Raw genomic sequence first — 20,604 nt, 5'->3', positions numbered from 1 at the left:
CTTTTTGTATTTGATACTAAGATGAGCTTTTAATTCAAGAAGCTCTGTTAGACTGGAAACTAACTCTTCTCTAGATAGTTTAGAAAATACCTCTTCAGAATCTGATTCTGATGTAGATTCTGATCCATCATCTTCTGTCGCCATCAGCGCAAAGTTTGCCTGCTCTCCTTCAGAGTCTGATTCTGATTCTGATTCAGAATCATCCCATGTTGCCATAAGACCTTTCTTCTTATGAAACTTCTTCTTGGGATTCTCCTTCTGAAGTTTCGGACACTCGTTCTTGTAATGTCCAGGCTCATTGCACTCATAGCAGACAGCCTTCTTCTTGTCAGATCTTCTGTCACCAGAAGATTCTCCACGTTCAAATTTCTTTGAACTTCTGAAGCCTCTGAACTTCCTTTGCTTGCTCTTCCAGAGTTGGTTCACCCTTCTAGAGATCATGGACAGTTCATCTTCTTCTTCAGATTCTGATTCTTCAGGATCTTCTTCTCTAGCCTGAAATGCGTTAGTGCATTTTTTAATATTAGATTTTAATGCAATAGACTTACATTTCTTCTGAGGCTCGTTTGCGTCTAGCTCAATTTCATGGCTTCTCAAGGCACTGATAAGCTCTTCCAAAGAAACTTCATTCAGATTCTTGGCAATCTTGAATGCTGTTACCATTGGACCCCATCTTCTGGGTAAGCTTCTGATGATTTTCTTTACATGATCAGCCTTGGTGTAGCCTTTATCCAGAACTCTCAATCCAGCAGTCAGAGTTTGAAATCTTGAGAACATCTTCTCAATATCTTCATCATCCTCCATCTTGAAGGCTTCATACTTCTGGATTAGAGCAAGAGCTTTAGTCTCCTTGACTTGAGCATTTCCTTCATGAGTCATCTTCAAGGACTCATATATGTCATGGGCCGTTTCCCTATTAGATATCTTCTCATACTCAGCATGAGAGATAGCATTCAGCAAAACAGTCCTGCATTTGTGATGATTCTTGAAATCTTTCTTTTGATCATCATTCATTTCGCTTCTCGTGAGCCTTACACCAGTAGCTTTAACAGGATGTTTGTAACCATCCAACAGAAGATCCCATAGATCAGCATCTAGACCAAGAAAGTAACTTTCCAGTTTATCTTTCCAGTATTCAAAGTTTTCACCATCAAATACTGGTGGTCTAGTATAACCATTGTTACCATTGTATTGCTCAGCAGAGCCAGATGTAGATGGAGTTGGATTTGCTTGAGATTCACCAGCCATCTTTTACTGAAGCGTTTTTCTCTTCCTGAATCTTTTCTAAACACGGTTAAGTGCTTGCACCTTAGAACCGGCGCTCTGATGCCAATTGAAGGGTAGAAAAACACTTAGAAAGGGGGGTTTGAATAAGTGTAGTCTTAAAAACTTGAACGATAAAAACAATATGCACAGTTATTTTTATCCTGGTTCGTTGTTAACTAAACTACTCCAGTCCACCCCCACGGAGTGATTTACCTCACCTGAGGATTTAATCCACTAATCGCAACAGATTACAATGGTTTTCCACTTAGTCCGCGACTAAGTCTTCTAGAGTATCCTGATCACAACCTGATCACTCCAGGAACAAATGCTTAGACACAAGCTAAGACTTTCTTAGAGTATCCTGACCACCACGTGATCACTCTAATTACAACTGCTTAGACACAAGCTAAGACTTCCTAGAGTATCCTGATCAACACTTGATCACTCTAGTTACTTACAAATTAATGTAATCAATTCTAAGAGTATTACAAATGCTTCTGAAAAGCTATAATCACAACAGTGATATTTCTCTTAACGTTTAAGCTTAATCTCACTAATATATTACAACAGCAATGTAGTGAGCTTTGATGAAGATGAAGTTTCTGAGCTTTGGATTTGAGCAGCGTTTCAGCAAGTTAATTGTTTTTGCAAAATCGTCCACCTTGCTTCTCATCAGAACTTCATATTTATAGGCGTTTGAGAAGATGACCGTTGAGCGCATTTAATGCTTTGCGTGTTCCGTACAGCTTTGCATTTAATGTTTCACGCTTTTGTCAACTACCTCGAGCTTTGTTCACGCTGTGTCTACTGACGTTGCCTTTAATAGCTTCCAACGTTTCTTTTGTCAGTCAGCGTAGCCTGCCAGCTGTACTTTCTTCTGATCTGATGCTTGTGAATAAAATATTTGAATATCATCAGAGTCAAACAGCTTGGTGCAAAGCATCTTCTTGTCTTCTGACCTTGAAGTGCTTCTGAGCGTGATACCATGAGAACTTCAGTGCTTCTGCTTCTGACCTCAAGTTCTTCTGATGCTTTCATAGACCCATGTTCTGATTCTGCCTTGACCATCTTCTGATGTCTTGCCAGACCATGTTCTGATGTTGCATGCTGAACCTTCTGAGACAAAGCTTCTGAGCGCTGATTTGTGCATACTCTTTATATATTTCCTGAAAGGGAAATTGCAATGTATTAGAGTACCACATTATCTCACACAAAATTCATATCCTTGTTATCATCAAAACTAAGAATATTGATCAGAACAAATCTTGTTCTAACAGACTTCTCTAGGGATCCATCTCCTCACTTCCTTAAACCAAAGATCCAGCCATTTACTATCACCTTCCAGCATAGTTTCCATAACGTCCTCCACGATATCCTCAAGGATACAAAGGTTAGCCCCTAGTAGGATGACCGTAATCGAGAAGTGGCCTTCAGCAAAAAAAAAATTCTTCATACTTTCTACCAACATTAGCTTGGCCTCTGGATCTGAAACCACCAAGATGGATAGTTCCTCTCGCGAACTTAAGGATGTTCGCAAAAAAATTCTCTTCGTCTATGTTCCTTGTAGTGTGATGGCTAGGAGAGTTTTGTGGACTAGCTTGGTGGAGAGGAAGAGAAAAGTGGGAACGAAGAACCGTGTCTTAGAGGTGATTTTAATGAAGTTTCTAGTAGAGAAGAAAGATTAGGGGAAAGAGATTATCACCATAGAAGAGGCATGGAGGAGTTTCGTGGATTCATTGAGAATATGGGGTTGGATGACATTCCGTGTGTGGGAGGTAAATTCACTTGGTTCAAAGGCAACGAGAAGACTATGAGTAGACTTGATAGATTTTTGGTAACAAGGAAGATGATTGAAGAGTGGGGATATTTGAGATCATCCTCCAATTCGGTTAAATACCGTGAAAATTGATTGGGGTCCTAAGCCTTTTAGGTTTAACAATTCTTGGTATAAACATGAAGGGTTTAAGGCCTTTAATGTTGAAGAATGGGTGAAGTTGAAGAAAGAGAGTAGAGGAGACTTTATTTTGTATGAGAAGCTAAAAAGTTTGAAGCACCGTCTTAGAGTTTGGAATCATGAGGTCTTCAGATGTATTGATTTAAATGTGAGTGTGTAGGTGGGAAATCTTAAAGAGTTGGACAAGTTATCGGTAAATGATGTTAGGGGTAATGTTGATCCCTTAGTTAATCTTAGAAGAGAAGCCACAAATGAGTTATGGAATTGTTTAAATATGAAAGAAAGCATGCTTAGGTTGAAATCTAGACAACTTTGGTTGAAGGATGGAGACAAGAATACGCGTTATTTTCACAACTCGTTAAAGGCGAGACATAGAAGAAATGGCATCACTTTATTGTATGGAGAGAATGGTATGGTGGAAGGTGTCAAAGAGATAAAGGAGGAGGTCAAAATTAATTTTAAAAGTTTTTTAAAGAAGAATATACCATAAGAGCTTTACTGCAGGGCCTTGTTTTCAATACCTTGTGTGAGAATGATAGAGTGTGGTTGGAGAGAACGTTTTCGGAAGAGGAGGTGAAACAAGTTATTTGGTTATGTGATGGAAACAAAAGTTCCGGTCTAGATGGTTACTCCCTTGAATTTTTTTAACATAATTGGGAGGTTGTTAAGGAGGATGTTGTTAGATTCGTGAAGGACTTTCATAACAAGGCTAGGCTTACGAAAGCTTGCACCTTATCTTTCATCACCTTAATTCCTAAAGTCAAAAACCCTCAATCCTTGTCTGGATATAGGCCTATTTGTTTTGTGAGAAGTTTGTATAGGATTCTTGCAAAACTCTTGGCGGCAAGGTTGAGAAGTGTGTCATCGAGAAGTTGGTGTCGAACAACCAAATGACTTTTGTTCTGGGTAGAAATATTGTGGATGGAGTTTTTGTGGTTAACGAGGTGTTGGATCTTTCTAAAAGAGATAAAAGGATTTCTGTAGTGTTGAAAGTAGACTTTGAAAAAGCATATGATAGTGTAAGTTGGAATTTTGTAAGGTATGTTTTAGACAAGATAGGATTTGGTGTTAGGTGGATGGGATGGATGGAAGTTCTGGGTAGAAATATTGTGGATGGAGTTCTTGTGGTTAACGAGGTGTTGGATCTTTCTAAAAGAGATAAAAGGATTTCTGTAGTGTTGAAAGTAGACTTTGAAAAAGCATATGATAGTGTAAGTTGGAATTTTGTAAGGTATGTTTTAGACAAGATAGGATTTGGTGTTAGGTGGATGAGATGGATGGAAGGATGCCTTTTCACTAGTAGTATGTATGTTATTATATACGGTAGTACTACGAAGGATTTCAAGGTTGAGAAAGGATTTCGACAAGGAGACTCTTTGTCCCCTTTTTTTGTTCGTGTTGGTCATGGAGGTTCTCACGGTTTTAATGCGGAAAGCAATAGATATTGGTGATTTTCGGGAGTTTAAGATTAATGAAGTTGAGGAAGTGAATATGCTCCAATTCACTCAAAAATATAAATTAGTTTATGTTAAGTGCCAAAATGTAGTTATTTCGTATATATGTTTTGTTGCACTTATCGATACTTTTTGTTAATACCGTTGAATAATACCCCGTTTTGTGCATAAATACGTATACTTTGTGAATAGATATGTTTTCATACACTTTTATATTTTTTGATAGTTTTCTACTCTTTTTGTAGGTATTCTTGCGTATTTGGAGCATGAGCAATAAAATGTCGAAGACACGGCTTCAAACGCGCGATTTTAAGCGACGGAATCAATTCATTCGATGGATAAGGATCAAAATGAGGAAGATAAAAATCATCAATTTGACTACCATTTATTCATTTTTAGATAGGAAATTGAATAAGCTTTCCAACGCTTCGAACCAGGTGCAAATCGGAGTTACGGTTCTCAAGTTACGTCATTTTTACTAAAAGCTGTTTTTTCAAGTCAGCGAGTTGGGCGCGATGCGCGCTGGACAGATCTCAAAATTGCATAAATAGGCGAAAATCAGATTTTTTAGGTTATGTTTTGGGTATTTTTGAACCCCAACTCATCCTAGGTCATTTTTGGGTAGATTTAGCTTGGAAACACCATTGGAGCTTGTAATCGGATGATCCGGAGTTGAAACTTCTTTGCTCGTGATTGACACCGTGAAATATTTGATTTTCTTCTTCTTCTCTTCTCTTTGTATTTCTCTTTTGGTGAGTTTGTATGTAAATACTCTAAACCCATGGATGTTTGTTACTCTTTCTACTAGTTGTATAAAGTTTGCTTTACAAATCTTAATCGGTGTTTCCTTGATCTTTTTGCTTAAATGTTTTGGATATGTGTTGTTGTAGAAATAGACATCACAAATCTAGATTAGGGGGATATCTGTTAGCTTTTGATTCTAGACATAGGATTGGGGTTAACATCCACTTAATATCTGAGTTTAATGCTTTTGTGTTGTTTGATCGGTTGAGACATCGTCGAAAGAGCAATATAGTTGAATTCTCGTCGGTGTTGCAGAAATAGACATTGATGTGAGGGATATGTGGTGATTCTGATGAGTATTGTAGATTGAGTACGGCGGAGTGATAAATCTAAGTTTGTGAGGAGTAGTTTAGATTCAAACCAGATAAGCTATTCTCTATCAAGAATGAATTTACTTTATGTTCATATGTTATATTTTCCTGTTTGCTTAAAACCCATTTAACCCAAGCTCATAACTAAGAATCCTTCGAACGACGATTCAATAGCACTAATCTCTGTGGACACGATAATTTCCCGGATAAATACTTCCAAAACGTTTGTTGCTTACCGCTATACCGCTCCAACAGTTTAACAATAGGGAGTAAAACTACGTACATAATAATTTTATGAGAACCAAAATATGTCATTTTTTAAATAAGAATTAAAAATGAAATTTGAGATATTTATAGAAAAATAATAATACTTAACCCAAAAGAAGTTGTCCATAAAAATACTACCAATATTTTCCCTCAACTTGGGTCAACATTTATAGACAACTAACATCAATAATCTTTTGCACTACTACATTAGGAGTAGTACTTTTTCCAAAAACACACCCCATTTCTGAATTTCCAGCACTCATGAATAGTTTATGTAAAAGCACATAGTAGAATTCTCAATCTCCAACCTTTTCTACCACAAATACTGAGTATCCATCTTGCTTCATGATTCCAATCTGCAAGTGTATGCTTCAACTGAAGCCAATCCAATATCTGCAGCTGCAGCCAGATAAACTGAAGGTTTGTATATTCAAAGAATAAGTGGTTCTGTATCTCTATGTCATCACAGAAACTACGCTATTATCTCTCTTCAACAGCCGAAACCTCTTCAGTCTTCGGTCTTTCTTTAGTAGATAAAACTAAATTATTTTGATTTTGTCTAATAGATTAGTATTTTTATTAGAGGACTTAATTTGTTGAATGCTTAAAAAAATTATAAGCATTAGATTCGTCCAAAATTTTATATGAATTAATTGGATTAAAAAATAGTTGTACAATTAATAAATTCCATTTTGTATTAAATTATGTTTAATAAATGACTAAAAATTCTATTTTAGTTTTTTTTCATAGAAATGATTAAACGTTTTAGTAACTTAGAAAAGTCATGTATTCAAAATTGACACTTAAGGTGGTTGTTGATCAAAATGATAAATATATTATAAATATAAAAGTATAATAATTTAGAGTTCGATTGAAAAAATAAATAAAATTTAATCGAAAATGATTTAATTTATGACTTAAACTTAGCTACATATTATCAAAATAATAAATATATCATAAAAGTATAATAAATTAGAGTTGATTAAAACAATTAAAAAAAATCAAATATGATTTTATTGATGACTTAAACTTAGCTAAGAAATATGTAGAGGTGCATCTGTTTTTGGACTCTATATCATGCCAATTATCAAATTTCTCATACTCTCAAACTGACAATTATAAAAGGATTAACAAAACCACGTTAGGTTATCATCCTTTGTTTGCTATTGATGATTATTTTACAGCTGTAGGTAAAAAAAAATTAAAATTTAATTGAGGAAGCTTGCTATGAAATCATCATACTCAAAAAAATCTTCGGTAATCTCAAAATAGATTTCGTAGTTTTTTTTCTCCTCCGTTGACGTCAAACTATTATCATCACATGTTTTCAACATATCTTCTACCGCTCCTGGATTGACATGAACATTGGGTTGTACTTTCAAAATACTTAAGAACGATTCAACCTGAACTTCTTGTGGATTTAGCAATATTTCTATTGAAATATCTTCCATTTCTAAAATATTTTCAATGTACTCCATTTCTTGAGGACAAGCATAATTTTTAGTTTTTGAAATATTCTCTTTGTCCTTAGACATTGGAGGACAAGATATATTTTCATATTCCAAAATTTTTTCCTTGTGTGTTTGATCTCAGAAGGACAAAAAAATATTTTCAGCTTGAGAGTTATTTGCTTTGACCTTGATTACTAAAGGATAAGAATTATATGCAGCTTCTGAATTATTCACTTTGTCTTCAATCAAAAGAGAAAATATTGAAACATTTTGAGAGAGAAAAGATGAAACTACATAAAGAGTAATCTAAAAATTTCAAGTAATGGTTCTCTCGGCGGTATTATGGTGGACGATGGCCTGAGCTTCGTCGGTTCAGTCTGTTCGGGTGGGTTTTCAAGGGGTTCTGTTAGGGTTAATACCCATCTCTTCAATTTCGGTTTAAATTCATGCCCTTAGGGTCAGGGACCTTGTTGAGGAGGTGGATTGTTTTTCCTTTGCAAGGCCTTGGAAGCTCCACCGTTTTCTGCGCTTTCTTTTCTGCGCTTTCTTTTTGCCTGTTGTGGTTTTGTGCTTCTTGTGCTTCGTTTCTGTTTCGCTGAGAAGCTTCTCCCTCTGATGCATTGTGGGGGGTGGACTAAGGTTTCTTACAACAAGCGTTTTGACCCGAGATGGGACACGTTCCCGTTCGGAGGACAAAATCGGAAGGTCTCAGACAGAAATGGGGAGGTGACCTCAGTGTATGTGTCTGAGTTTCCGGATGTTACGACGGCTAGGGATCTTTTCGAACTCTTTGGGTGTTTTGGAAATGTGGTCGAGGTGGCGATTTCGCCTAGGAGGAATCTGTTCGGGAAGAGATTCGGTTTTGCACGATTTGTGGACGTTAGCGATGGGAGACTCCTTGCGGTTCGACTGGATAACATTATCATCGCAGGTAAGAAAATTCATGTCAATCTGCCTAGATTTAACAAGAATCAATTCAGGGGGGCTAGGCATTTAAGTGGATCCGTTAGGGGTGTCGTGGGCAACTCTCATGCTGGTCTCGCAGGTGGTAGCAAGGGTCCATATAGTTCGCATTCTGTTAGGAGGAACCTTTCTTTTGTGGAGGTTGTGCGGTCAGGCCAAGCTGCTGGTGAGCCGAATGCGGAGGCGAAAAACTCTTTGGTCTATCTCTCTTCTGATGAGCTTAGAGGAAGATTGGCCAAAGCCTTTGTGGGCAAAGTTTGTGTTCCGGGTTCGGCGTATAGGATACAAACTCACTTCGAAATGGAAGGTGTTTTTGCGATTAAAGTTTCCCCTTTGGGTGGAAATTCTTGTTTGCTAGAAGAATCCGAAAAAGGTTTCATCGAAGATTTGATTCGTGATGGAGAGGATTGGTGGAAGGGATGGTTCTTGGAGATTAAGAGATGAGAAGCTGGTTTGGTGGAGCCGAATAGGGATGTATGGTTCAGAATCTACGGTATTTCGCTCCATGCTTGGAGCCCCGATTTCTTTGTTGCGTTGGCTGAAAGTTGGGGGAGATTCATTTGCAGCGACGAGGCAACTTCAAAAGGAGATGTTTTCGACGTGGCAAGGCTTTTTGTGAATATGCCTATTGCGAGTAAGGTTCCAGATTCTATTTTAGTTAATATTGATGGTGTGGATTTTAAAATGTTTGTAAGAGAGGATGTACAGGGTCTGTTTAGAAATTCAACCAAGCCCCAATTTGAACGGTCGTTGGTGAGCAGTTCTTCAGAGTCGGGAGAGGGTGGCTGGAAGAGAATGATGGTGTGGAGGTTTGTTCTTCAGATAGTATCGAACAGTTTTCTGATAAGCTCTCGGGGGACGGTAATGGAAGAGGCGAAGATGAGAATTTGAGATATTCGGCATAGGTGCCAGTGATTGATACGGTTTTGAATCATGTTGCAGAAGATAACTTGTCTGGTAGTAATGGGAAGAATTCGGTTCCGGTGCTGGGAGTTTTTGATTCAGCTCTTAACATCATTAGAGGGCCGTCTTTGTTAAATGCTGAAGGGAAGGTTATCTCAGGCAACAGGGAGGAGTCCTTGAATCCAATTTCGGTTGATTGCAGTCGGTATGTAGGAGATACTGTGCTTGAGCCAGTTTTGATCGGTGTGAGGACAGGACCTGGGAATGGAAAGCGGGGTCTGGCTGGGAATATTGGAATCGGTTCAGCAGAAGATTTTGGTGCTGCTGCAAATGTTTGCGGGCAGTCTGAGTTTGTTATACAGGTGGCAGAACCGGTTTACTCATCTCAATCCAGGGTCGTGTGTACTCCGGGCTGTGAGGGTGTGAATTCAGGAAAGAAAAAGGTGAGATACAAGTTGGTAGATGAAATAAGGGCTTGTTCCAATAGAGGCATGGCTGGGGTGCGGAAAATCCGGTTCAAAAACAGTGGGAAATTTCTTGGCAATTCTGTCTTGGCTAAGGGTGGAGTTAGCAACGGATGCTCATCGGTGTGCTACGGCAATCAATTGGAGGAGTCGGACATATGTAGGAACAATGGGAGGCAATGGTAATTTCTCAAGAGGGACGTCGGGGATAAGTTATGGGAGGCTATTGTGGCATTGGGGGTTGTTGATGAGAAAGGAAGGAGCAATCTTGTGAGTAGGATTGAGGAGTTGGAAAAGGGGCGAGAGGGACGATTGAATAGAAGGAAGGAGCACACTAACATGGGAAAATGATTATAGGTTCCTTGAATATTAGAGGGGGAGCAAATGCGCTCAAAAGGAGGAGAATTAATTCTTTGATCGAGAAAGGAAATGTGAATATCTTTTTAATACAAGAAACTAAGATAACCAATATGAATGAGGATTTAGCTAAGAGTTTTTGGAGACATCCGGATCTAGGTTTCTCTTTTTCTAATTCGGTGGGAAGATCGGGCGGTTTGATTACGTTATGAAAGAAAAGTAACTTGGATGTTCTCCTTAGCTTTAAAGGGGAAGGTTTCTTGGGAATGAAAGTTTTTTGGAAGGAGAACTTTTATTATGTTGTGAATGTGTATTCTTCTTGTGACTTAAGTAGGAAGAAGGCTTTGTGGGAGAAATTAATTGATTTAATGAGTTTATATAGAGATGGGTAATGGATCTTAGGAGGTGACTTTAATTCAATAAAGAATGGTAGAGAAAGAAAAGGGAGAGCGGGGGGGAGTAACAAGAAGGAGACGGAGCTTTTTGCGGAATTCATTCTCAAGAGTTCCTTGGTTGACACTCCATGTAAAGGGAAGAAATTTTCGTGGTATAGTGGAGATGGTAAGTCGATGAGTAAGATTGATCGTTTCTTATTATCCAATATGGTGGTTAATCGATGGGAGGTCATTGGTCAAATGATAGGGGAGAGAGACATTTCGGACCATTGTCCTATATGGATTATGACGGATAAAGTGGATTGGGGGCCGAAATCGTTCAAGTTCAACAACGAATGGTTTTCTTTTGATTCTTTTCTCCCTTTTGTAGAAAAGGAGTGGAACCTTTTGAAGGTGGAAGGAAGAGGCGACTTCATTTTAAAAGAAAAGCTAAGGCTTTTAAAAGATAAACTCAAGAAGTGGAATAAGGAAGTCTTTGGCAAGATTGATTTAGACATAGCGGACGATGTTCTTGGAATTAACCAAGCCGATGAGAGGTTAGTGGATTTTCCTAATGCTAACTCTTTGTTGTCTTTAGTCGAGAATGTGGAGGCTAGAAAACGGGCGACTAGTTGTTTTTGGCAGAATTTGAGGATTAAAGAGAACATGCTTCTTCAAAAATCTAGTTTGAAGTGGATAAATGAGGGAGATTCCAATAGTGGCTTTTTTCATAAGGTGATGAAGAAAAGTAGACGTCATAATCATATCAGTCCGATTCGTGCTTCGGGTGGTATGGTGGAGTCGGTGGAGGAGGTGCGGGAGGAGGTTTTCAAGCACTCTGGGAAAAAGTTCATTGAAACGGAGGAGGTTAGACCGGTGTTAGACGGTATCTCTTTCAATTCTATTAGTATGGAGGAGGCGATGGATATTGAGAAACCTTTTCTTGAATGTGAGATTAAGGAGGCGGTGTGGGAGTGTGGTGATTCTAAGAGTCCGGGGCCGGATGGGTATTCTTTTCTTTTCATCAAGAAATGTTGGAGTTTTATTAAAGAAGATTTCATTAATTTCTTTAATTATTTCTATCTTGGTAGACCCATTTCTAAGGTAATCACTTCCTCTTTTTTAACTTTAATTCCAAAGTCCAATAATCCAATTGAATTAGATGATTATAGGCCCATTTGCCTTGTGGGTTGTTTATACAAAGTGGTGGCGAAGCTTTTGGAGGGAAGATTAAAAGGAGTGCTTAATTCTATTATTTCACCGTGCCAAAGTGCTTTTGTTCCCGGTAGGCTTTTGATGGCTGGAGTGGTGGTGGCTAATGAGGTAGTGGATTACGCGAGAAAGGAAGGTAAAGAGTGCATTTTATTCAAGGTGGATTTTGAGAAAGCATATGACAAGGTGAGTTGGTGCTTTTTGAGATACATGCTATTAAAGATGGGTTTTGGCGCTAAGTGGTTGAGATGGATGGAATTATTAGTGTTCAATAGTAATATGTCCGTCTTGGTGAATGGTTGTCCAACGAAGGAGTTTGAGGTGAAGAGAGGTTTAAGACAAGGCGATCCTCTCTCTCCTTTCCTTTTTGTGGTTGTGGCGGAGGGACTAGCGGGGCTTGTCAAAAAATCAATCGAGGTGGGGGAATTTCAAAGTTTTAAGATTAATGGCTCTTGTATGGTGGATATGCTTCAATTCGCGGATGACACTTTGATAGTAGGTGAGAGTAATTGGAAACATGTGTGGGCTTTAAGAGCGGTGCTTCGGGCGTTTGAACTTGTGTCGGGTCTTGGAATTAATTACCACAAAAGTAAGTTAATTGGTATTAATTCTAATCATCATTTCTTGGAGGCGGTTTCTCATTTCTTTTCTTGCAAATTAGAAGATAGCAGTTTTTATTTTCTTGGTATTCCTATTGGGTATAACCCGAGGAAAGAAGCTACTTGGAACCCTCTCTTATTAAAGTTTAATAATCGTTTGGAAGGGTGGACGAATCGTTTCTTAAACTTGGGCGGTAGGATTACTCTTTTAAAGTCCGTGTTAAGTTCCTTGGGTATTTTCACCTTATCCTTTTACAAGATGCTGAGAAAGGTGGCAAAGAAGTTTTCTAGTATTCAAAGTAAATTTTTGTGGGGGGGGGGGGGGGGGGGGTGTAGAGGAAAGAAGAAAAATCCATTGGGTCAAGTGGGAGGATGTTACTCTTCCATTACAAAAAGGGGGGTTAGGCGTCAAAAACTTGTATTTATTCAATTTGGCTATTCTTAACAAGTGGAGATGGCGGATTATCCAAGGGCAAGATTCTTTGTGGTTTAAAGTCTTGAATATGCGATATGGTGATATAGCTTCCAAAACTTTCGGGGGTAGTGGAGCTAATAAAGTGACCGCTAAATGTTCGATTTGGTGGAAGGATGTTTAAAAATCATTTATTCTTCTTCTCTTGATCCTATTGTTGATTTTTGTAGGTTTTCCATTCATAATGGTTTTTCAGCTCCTTTTTGGGAAGCTAGGTGGTTGTTTGATCTCTCTTTGAAAGACTTATTTCTGGATTTATATGAGATTTCTCGGTTGAAGTTTGTCTCCGTGGCGGCCATGGGAGGGTGGAAGGATGGAGAATGGTCATGGGGAGATTTTAGTGTTTTCGAGAGAGAGGTGGGCGATTGTGGTTTGGAGGAGAGATTGGCGGATTTTAAAGGGAGGGTGGAGGGGTTTAGAGGTTGGAAGGTGGGAAAGGATTCCGTCGCTTGGAAGCACCCCGAAGAGAAGAGTTTTTCGGTTGCTTCTTGCTACAATTTCTATAACAACCTTCGTATTTGTTATGGTCCTCCTAATAGGAATGATGGAGCTTTTGGGTTGTTGTGGAAATTGGAAGTTCCATTCAAAATCAAGGCCTTCGGTTGGAGATTATTTCTCAATAGACTTCCGGCAAAAGATTTGTTGAAGAATCGAGGTATTTCTTTTCCTTTGGATGAATTAAAGTGCATGTTTTGTGGTGTTTGCTTGGAAACTAGTAACCATTTATTCTTTGGTTGTTGGGTGGTGAAAAATATTTGGAGAGAGGTAGCGTTTTGGGTTGGTAAAGGGGATAGGATAGAAGACGAGTGTTTGTCGAATTTTATGGATTGGCACTCCTTTTTTCATAGCAAAAAAGTAAAAGTTAGGAAGTTGGGGGTGGTTTGGCTAGCTACCACTTGGATTATTTGGTTGGTTAGGAATGGAAGTTGTTTTCGGAAGGATGCTTGGAATGTGAATAATACCGTTTGGAACATTAAGCACTTGGTTTGGAGGTGGTCTTTTTGCGGGAAAATTACTCACCCCAATTACTCTTTCTACGATTTTTGCATGGATCCTTTGCACTTTTTGTCGTAGCGGTAATTGGTTTGTAATTTCGCTTTTTGTCGGGTTATCCCGTTTCTCTGTGTAATAAGGTTGGAGAACCCTTAGTTCTCCGTTTTATATATATCTTGCTTACACAAAAAAATTTTTCTCTTTTTGAGCGTGTTTTTCTTTTCCAACCTAAAAAGGATAAACAATATAAAATAGTCAGTCAAAATTACATAAGAAAATTAATGTACAAATATTAACATTAAATATATGTTAGATACATCACCCTCGTTTTATAGCTTCTCTTCTTTCTAGGTACAAAGAAAAAATGGAGAACTAAATCATCACTCCTAACTTCAAGATTGTTTTTATCCTCATCCTCAATTTTAACATTACTATCTTCGTCATCAACCTCATCTGAGAACAATATATTGTCCTTAAACATTATAGGACAAAAGTTATTTTCTGATTCCAAATATTTTTCCTTGTCTTTAATCTCAGGGGAATAAAAAACCTTTCCATATTGATGATTATTTTTGTTGACCATGATGACAAGAGGACAAAAAATATTTTCAACTTCCTGATTTTTCACTTTGTCCCCAACTATAGGAGACAATGTTGAAGAGCTTGGAGAAATTGGAGCATTATATTTCTTTTTTTCAACATGTTTTTCTTTTGGAACCTATAATTAATAAACAATAATAAAATAATCTGTCAAAATTATGTAAGAAAATTTATGGAAAATATTAGTATTTAATATATGTTTGATGCATCACCCTCGTTTTATTGCTTCTCTTCTTCCTGGGTACAAAGGCAATAGGGAGAAGTAAATCATCACTCCTTACTTCAAGATTATTTTCATCCTTAGCCTTGATTTCAACAGCATTATCTTTGTTATCAAATATTTTTGAGGGAAATATCTTGTCCTCAGACATTGGAGGACAAAATTTATTTTCCAATTTCAAATTTTTGGCCTTGTGTTCGAACTCAGGAGGATAAATAACATCTCTAGGTTGATGATTATTTTTGTTGACCTTGATGACTAGAGAACAAGAAATATTTTAAGCTTCAAAATAATTCACTTTGTCTTCAATCGTATGAGAAAATATTGAAGAGCTTGAAGAACTTGGAGCATCAATTTTCTCACTTTCTCTATGTTTTTCTTTTTGAACCTAAAAATAATAAACAAAGATAACATAGTCAGTCAAAATTAAGTAAGAAAATTTATGTAAAAATATTAATATTAAATCTATGTCTGATACATCACCATCTTTTTATAGCTTCTCTTTTTCCTAGGCACAGAGGCAATGGGGAGGAGTAAATCATCACTCTTAACTGCAAGATATTTTTCATCCTTAGCTTCAATTTCAATATTATCATCTTCTTCGTCAATCTCATCTGAGGACAATATCTTGTCCTCAGACATTGGAGGACAAAAGTTATTCTTCGATTTTAAATTTTTCGCATTGTCCTCGGTCTCAAGAGGATAAAAAATATTTTCAGCTTGATTATTGTTTTTGTTGACCTTGATGAGTAGAGGACAAGAAATGTTTGTAGCTTTCGAATTGTTGACTTTTTCTTTAATTGTAGACCAAAATGTTGAAGAGTTTGGAAAAATTGAAGCATTATTTTTCTCTTTTTCAACATACTTTTCTTTTTCAACCTAAAAGTAATAAACAATGATAACATATAGTCCGTCAAGATTATGTAAAAAAATTACGTAGCAACCTAAGTTTGATGTATCACCTTTTTTTTATATTTTCTCTTCTTCTTAAGAGCAAAGACATTGGGAAGAAGTAAATCGTCACTACTAATTTTAGGATTGTTTTCATCCTTAACCTCAATTTCAACATTATTATCTTCATCAATCTCATTTTAGGAGCTCCTTGAATTTATTGCTCACGTTGCTCCTCGGAACGGTGCACAAGACTTCTTCACATGGCGAATAGACAAGGAAGTAGTGTTTTCGGGAAGGACTTGTTTCTCTTGGTTTTATGCAAAGCTTTCAAGGCCAACTCTCAATGAGCGGGTCGCTAAAGCTGCTGCATTTGTGTGGACTATTAATGCTCCTTCAAACTTCTTGTTCTTTGGTTGGAGAATAATCCATGACAGGATTGCCACCAAGAACAATTTACTCAAAAGAGGTTCATGCTTGGATAGGACTCACTCCCGAATTCACTTTGGAGGACTTCATGCTTTTTTCGTTCTTCTTTGAAAGAGTAAAGATTGTAGCCAAAAGGAAGATTGTGGGTGTTATTTGGCTTGCGACATGTTGGTGCATTTGGATGAGTCGCAATAACATCATTTTCGATAGAGGGAAGTTTAGTTTTCTTGAGTTTATGTCGGCGATAGTGTACCATTCGTGGACATGGTTACAATCGTGTTCTAAGAGAGTCTCAAATTGTAATTTTCATATTTGGCATGTTTTTCCGCTAACTTGTTTTGATTAGCGGTTCGTTTAAGTCTTGTATTTGGGAGGAGCAACCTTTTTGCTCTATATTAATTTCATTGCCTATTTAAAAAAATATCTCATTGTCCTAACAATTCTTCAATTATTAGAAGAAGTAATATTAAGATATTTAAAAACATTACAGCTAAAATTGTTTAAATTATAATATATAAATAATGCAAAAAAACCATTATGTATTATAGGCTTAAATAATCTTTTTTTTTCCGATAAATTGGCGTGTTTTTTATTTTTGTCCTGCATTTTATTTTTTTTGGAAATGATTTCTGAATGTTAAAATTCTTTTAATTTTAGTTCCTAAAATTAAAATTCGCAGGAAGAATTTTTTCAGAGATTTTAATTTTAGAGACTAAAATCAAATGAAATTTAATATTTGAGGTCTTTATTCCAAAAAAAAATAAAGATACATGGACGAAAAATAAATCATGTTAACTTAAAGGGACTAAAAGACTATTTAAGTCTATATTATATTATTGTTCAATACCTTTCTCTTTCTCTTCCTCGATTCCAATTTAGCATATCCTTCAGGAAGTAAGTGATTCACAACCTCCGTAATTGATCGTAATTTTTTTGCACCGGCAATAGCATCATGAATAAAATACTTAAAAAAATATATAAACAAATCAACATTTTTGTATTCATAGACAATTATATATAATTTATAAGATAATTAAATGTATGATAAAAATATCATATCTTGAACTTATAATAAATAAAATATAAACAAAAAGAAAAAAAAATATATCTATCAAATTTTATAGCAAGAATAAATTTAAGAGTCTTACAATTGCAAACTACAAAGTATCAATAATATTCATATCTAAGAATAAAAATGAAAAAACTTCAATCAACAAGAAAGTGCATAAAGAAAAATAAGTTTTTTTTATACCGTGTCGCACATTTATGAATTTCTCATTCTACATTCAACACTAGTAAGATTAGACAACATATTATTTATAACAGAAAAATATGTAACATCAAAATCGGTAAGAAATGAAAAAGAAAAGATTTTCTTTTTCAATAATATTGTTGTCGGTTGCTTTCCGCGTCTAGCCGTTTCCTATCAAACAAGATCAAAATATACAACAATTTAAATAAAAACAAAATACATTTAATTATTAATTGGATTTATATTTAATTTTGGATGTATAAAAAAAGTTAAACTTTAAAAATAATTATTGGAGACCAAAAAAATTGAAATGATTTTCAATGCCTATCGCCTATAGAACAAAAATATTATTTTTTTTGGTTTCCAACTTCTATTTTTATGCTTCAATTTTTTTACACAGTACAAAATACCAAAAGAGTTATAAGTAAATGAAAGTTATAAATCGATGTAATTTCCGCACTTGTTCTAATCATTTCACGACACATGAATCTAAAACCCTGTACTTTCTTCTGTGAAATGTAACAAGATAGATAAATTGAATTAGCCATAAAAACTTTTGTGTATATTTAACAGCAGAATTCATCATAAATAAAATAAAAAGAATTGAATAATACTCACATTAATATTGTCTCTGAGGAAGTAAGCCAGTTCTTGGCGATAAACAACATTTCCTTCATTGTTACTCATTCTTTGAACTCAAAACGAATACTTTTGTGAGTAACACATGAAACTACTCTCCTTTGTATATAAATTACTCGCTGAGATTATGAATGTGTGACTCTTTATATAATGAATGAAATATAAAAAATGTAAAAGATGAAAAGTATAAAATACTAAAAAAAATTATAAAACTATTTTCCATTCAAATTTATTGATAATAATATATAAATATCCAGTCAAAGCAAAATAAGGATTATATTAATTAGTAGGTGAGAATGTTATCTATTCATGATCCTAATAAATATAAACCTCATAAATATTTTTATATACTGTCTGGCAGAAAAGGGAAAAAAAATTAAGGATATTTTTTGGGTATACAATACAATCTAAATAGTATAGATATATGATATATTTTTCATTTTCCTTTTTAAAAAATAACAAGTTCATCTTTTATCTCCCATTTCCATTTAAAAACTAATATCTCCATTTTATAAGTTTCTAGATTTCTTTCATTACACTACTACAAAAAAGCTATTTAATAGCGTTTTTTTTGTTTTTGATAGCGCTTAAAAGCGCTATTAACCGCGCCGCGATTGTAAATATTTTTATTTAATAGCACTTTAAAAGCGCTATTATAATACTGATAATTAATAGCATTTTTACAAAAGCGCTAATATAATACTAGTAATTAATAGCATTTTTTTGAAAAGCCCTATAGAAGTTGACATTTTGGATTTTATGGTACGCATTTTGTTTTAAATTTTGATAGCACTTTCAAACAAAGTGCTATTATAAGGCACGTGTTTGATAGCACTTTTCAATAAAACTGCTATTATAGTGTGTTTCATTAATAGCACTTTCACTACAAAACGCTATTGTAGTATTGTTTTTTTTTTTTTTTACACAAAATCATTCTAGTGTATATATATATATATATATATATATATATATATATATATATATATATATATATATATATATATATATATATTATATTGTATATATATATATATATTATATTGTATTTTATGACATAAGAATTCATTAAAATAATATTAACCAACTATATAGATCAATCTACACTACATAATAGTGGTAAATGATAACAACCAAATTAACAAACCATATTCAACATTGATCTCAATGAAAATAAGCTAAAACTTTTGCCACAAATTATTAATTTGGTCCAACTAAGAGGATATCAAACTAAATTCCAAACAAAAAGTACAATCACTAAAAAAACAAGGACAACAAAACAACATCAAGTAGTAACCACTTCGCGAACCAAAGCACTTCCGAATCCAGATATATAATCACTTTGCTAGCTAGGCAAAATAACTGCTTCTTGTTTTCCTGTATCATAGAAAGAATATTGATTATGTATTGTACAATACTCAAAAACCCGAAACCTAAATATATATTCATATAAATACCAAATCAAAATAAATTTAGGAAAACATCTAAAAGCCATAAATTAGTCACTTCATTCAAATCATTTTAACAAACCAAATCCTTTCAAAATCATGTTTATCAAAAGCTTAAAACCAAACATCATCTAACCAAATTTATATAAAACAGAATAAACCTTGTGGGATCAAACCCATTTCCACTAACAAGTACAAAACCACAACCCTAAGACCCATCCACCTTGATACCCTCACAGTACACCCTCCATTTGTAACAATTTTTTCCTATCCTTTCTAGAAAATTGGTTCTAGACAGAAGTAGAACTCCATGTCACACCAAAGAATAATTTATTATGCACTTGCAAGTTTATCCTCACTACTTCACTTTTAATATGTTAGTAAGGTATTAAGTATCTATATGTTGTAAGCTTTAAAAAACTCACCAAAAACATCATCCACCATATAGGTAGCCCAATCCTCCTTGATCTCGGTTAACTTATCCATAGAGTAGGTACGACACTTGTGGACATGAAAGTACTTCAAATATGAAAACATCAACAATTGTATTAGAATTTAATTACATTAATTTACAAATTAATAACAATTAAAATCACGTACATTTACGGGGATCATAATTTCATTTTCCATGATGACCTCTTTCATAAATCGCATTACAAAATATCCACAGTCAATGCTATTAATTTGGCGGGGACACTGCAAAAAAAATATTTAAATATATTACTTTTACTCTACAAAATTGTTTTAAAATAACAATAATTTGGACATACCCGAATTTTTTACCATGAAATTTTCTTTGACTTGGAGACTTTAGGCACTTTAGAATTACTATTAGCACGATAAATTTGCAACGCACTAACAAAATGAAATTAACTTCAAATGAGTAATTATTATAACTAAGAATAATTATATAAATGTTAAATTAAAAGAGTCTATACTTACTTCTCAAACTTGGTTTTTAAATTTTGATGTTTTGTTGGCTCACCACTCAACGGATCCATGTAATATATCACCTCAGCGTCGAGATTGATGACAAGTAACACCCAATGTTTCCTGTACCCAACATTTCAATATTACAAAAAAAATTTACATTGAATATAGTTTGTTCTCGTAAATTTAATAACATTTTGAATAGAAATCTCACCCTAGATTGCAAGGTGCAAGAATCATCTTATCCTTGAAGTACTCCTCATATTTCAAGAGTATTTTTGCTATTGCATTTCCTATATTATCCTCTCGTGATACATGTGGGGATATGAAGGAGAACTTATTTATTAATCCATT

General features: G+C 35.2%; 1 long non-coding RNA gene across 1 annotated transcript; it reads right to left on the bottom strand.

Moving 5' to 3' along the window:
- Window positions 1-18,940: 18,940 nt before the first annotated feature.
- LOC131606362 (uncharacterized) lies at window positions 18,941-20,604 on the bottom strand. Its single transcript, XR_009284817.1, has 6 exons — window positions 20,465-20,604; window positions 20,263-20,373; window positions 20,091-20,175; window positions 19,921-20,016; window positions 19,746-19,839; window positions 18,941-19,249 (listed from the first exon to the last, which is right to left on the bottom strand). It is a non-coding gene; the product is annotated as an uncharacterized LOC131606362 (long non-coding RNA).

Source organism: Vicia villosa, linkage group LG5 (genome assembly GCF_029867415.1).
Source record: "Vicia villosa cultivar HV-30 ecotype Madison, WI linkage group LG5, Vvil1.0, whole genome shotgun sequence".
Classification (NCBI taxonomy): Eukaryota; Viridiplantae; Streptophyta; class Magnoliopsida; order Fabales; family Fabaceae; genus Vicia; species Vicia villosa.
The sequence above is the reverse complement of the archived record's forward strand: the minus strand, read 5'-3'. Positions and strand labels throughout refer to the sequence as shown.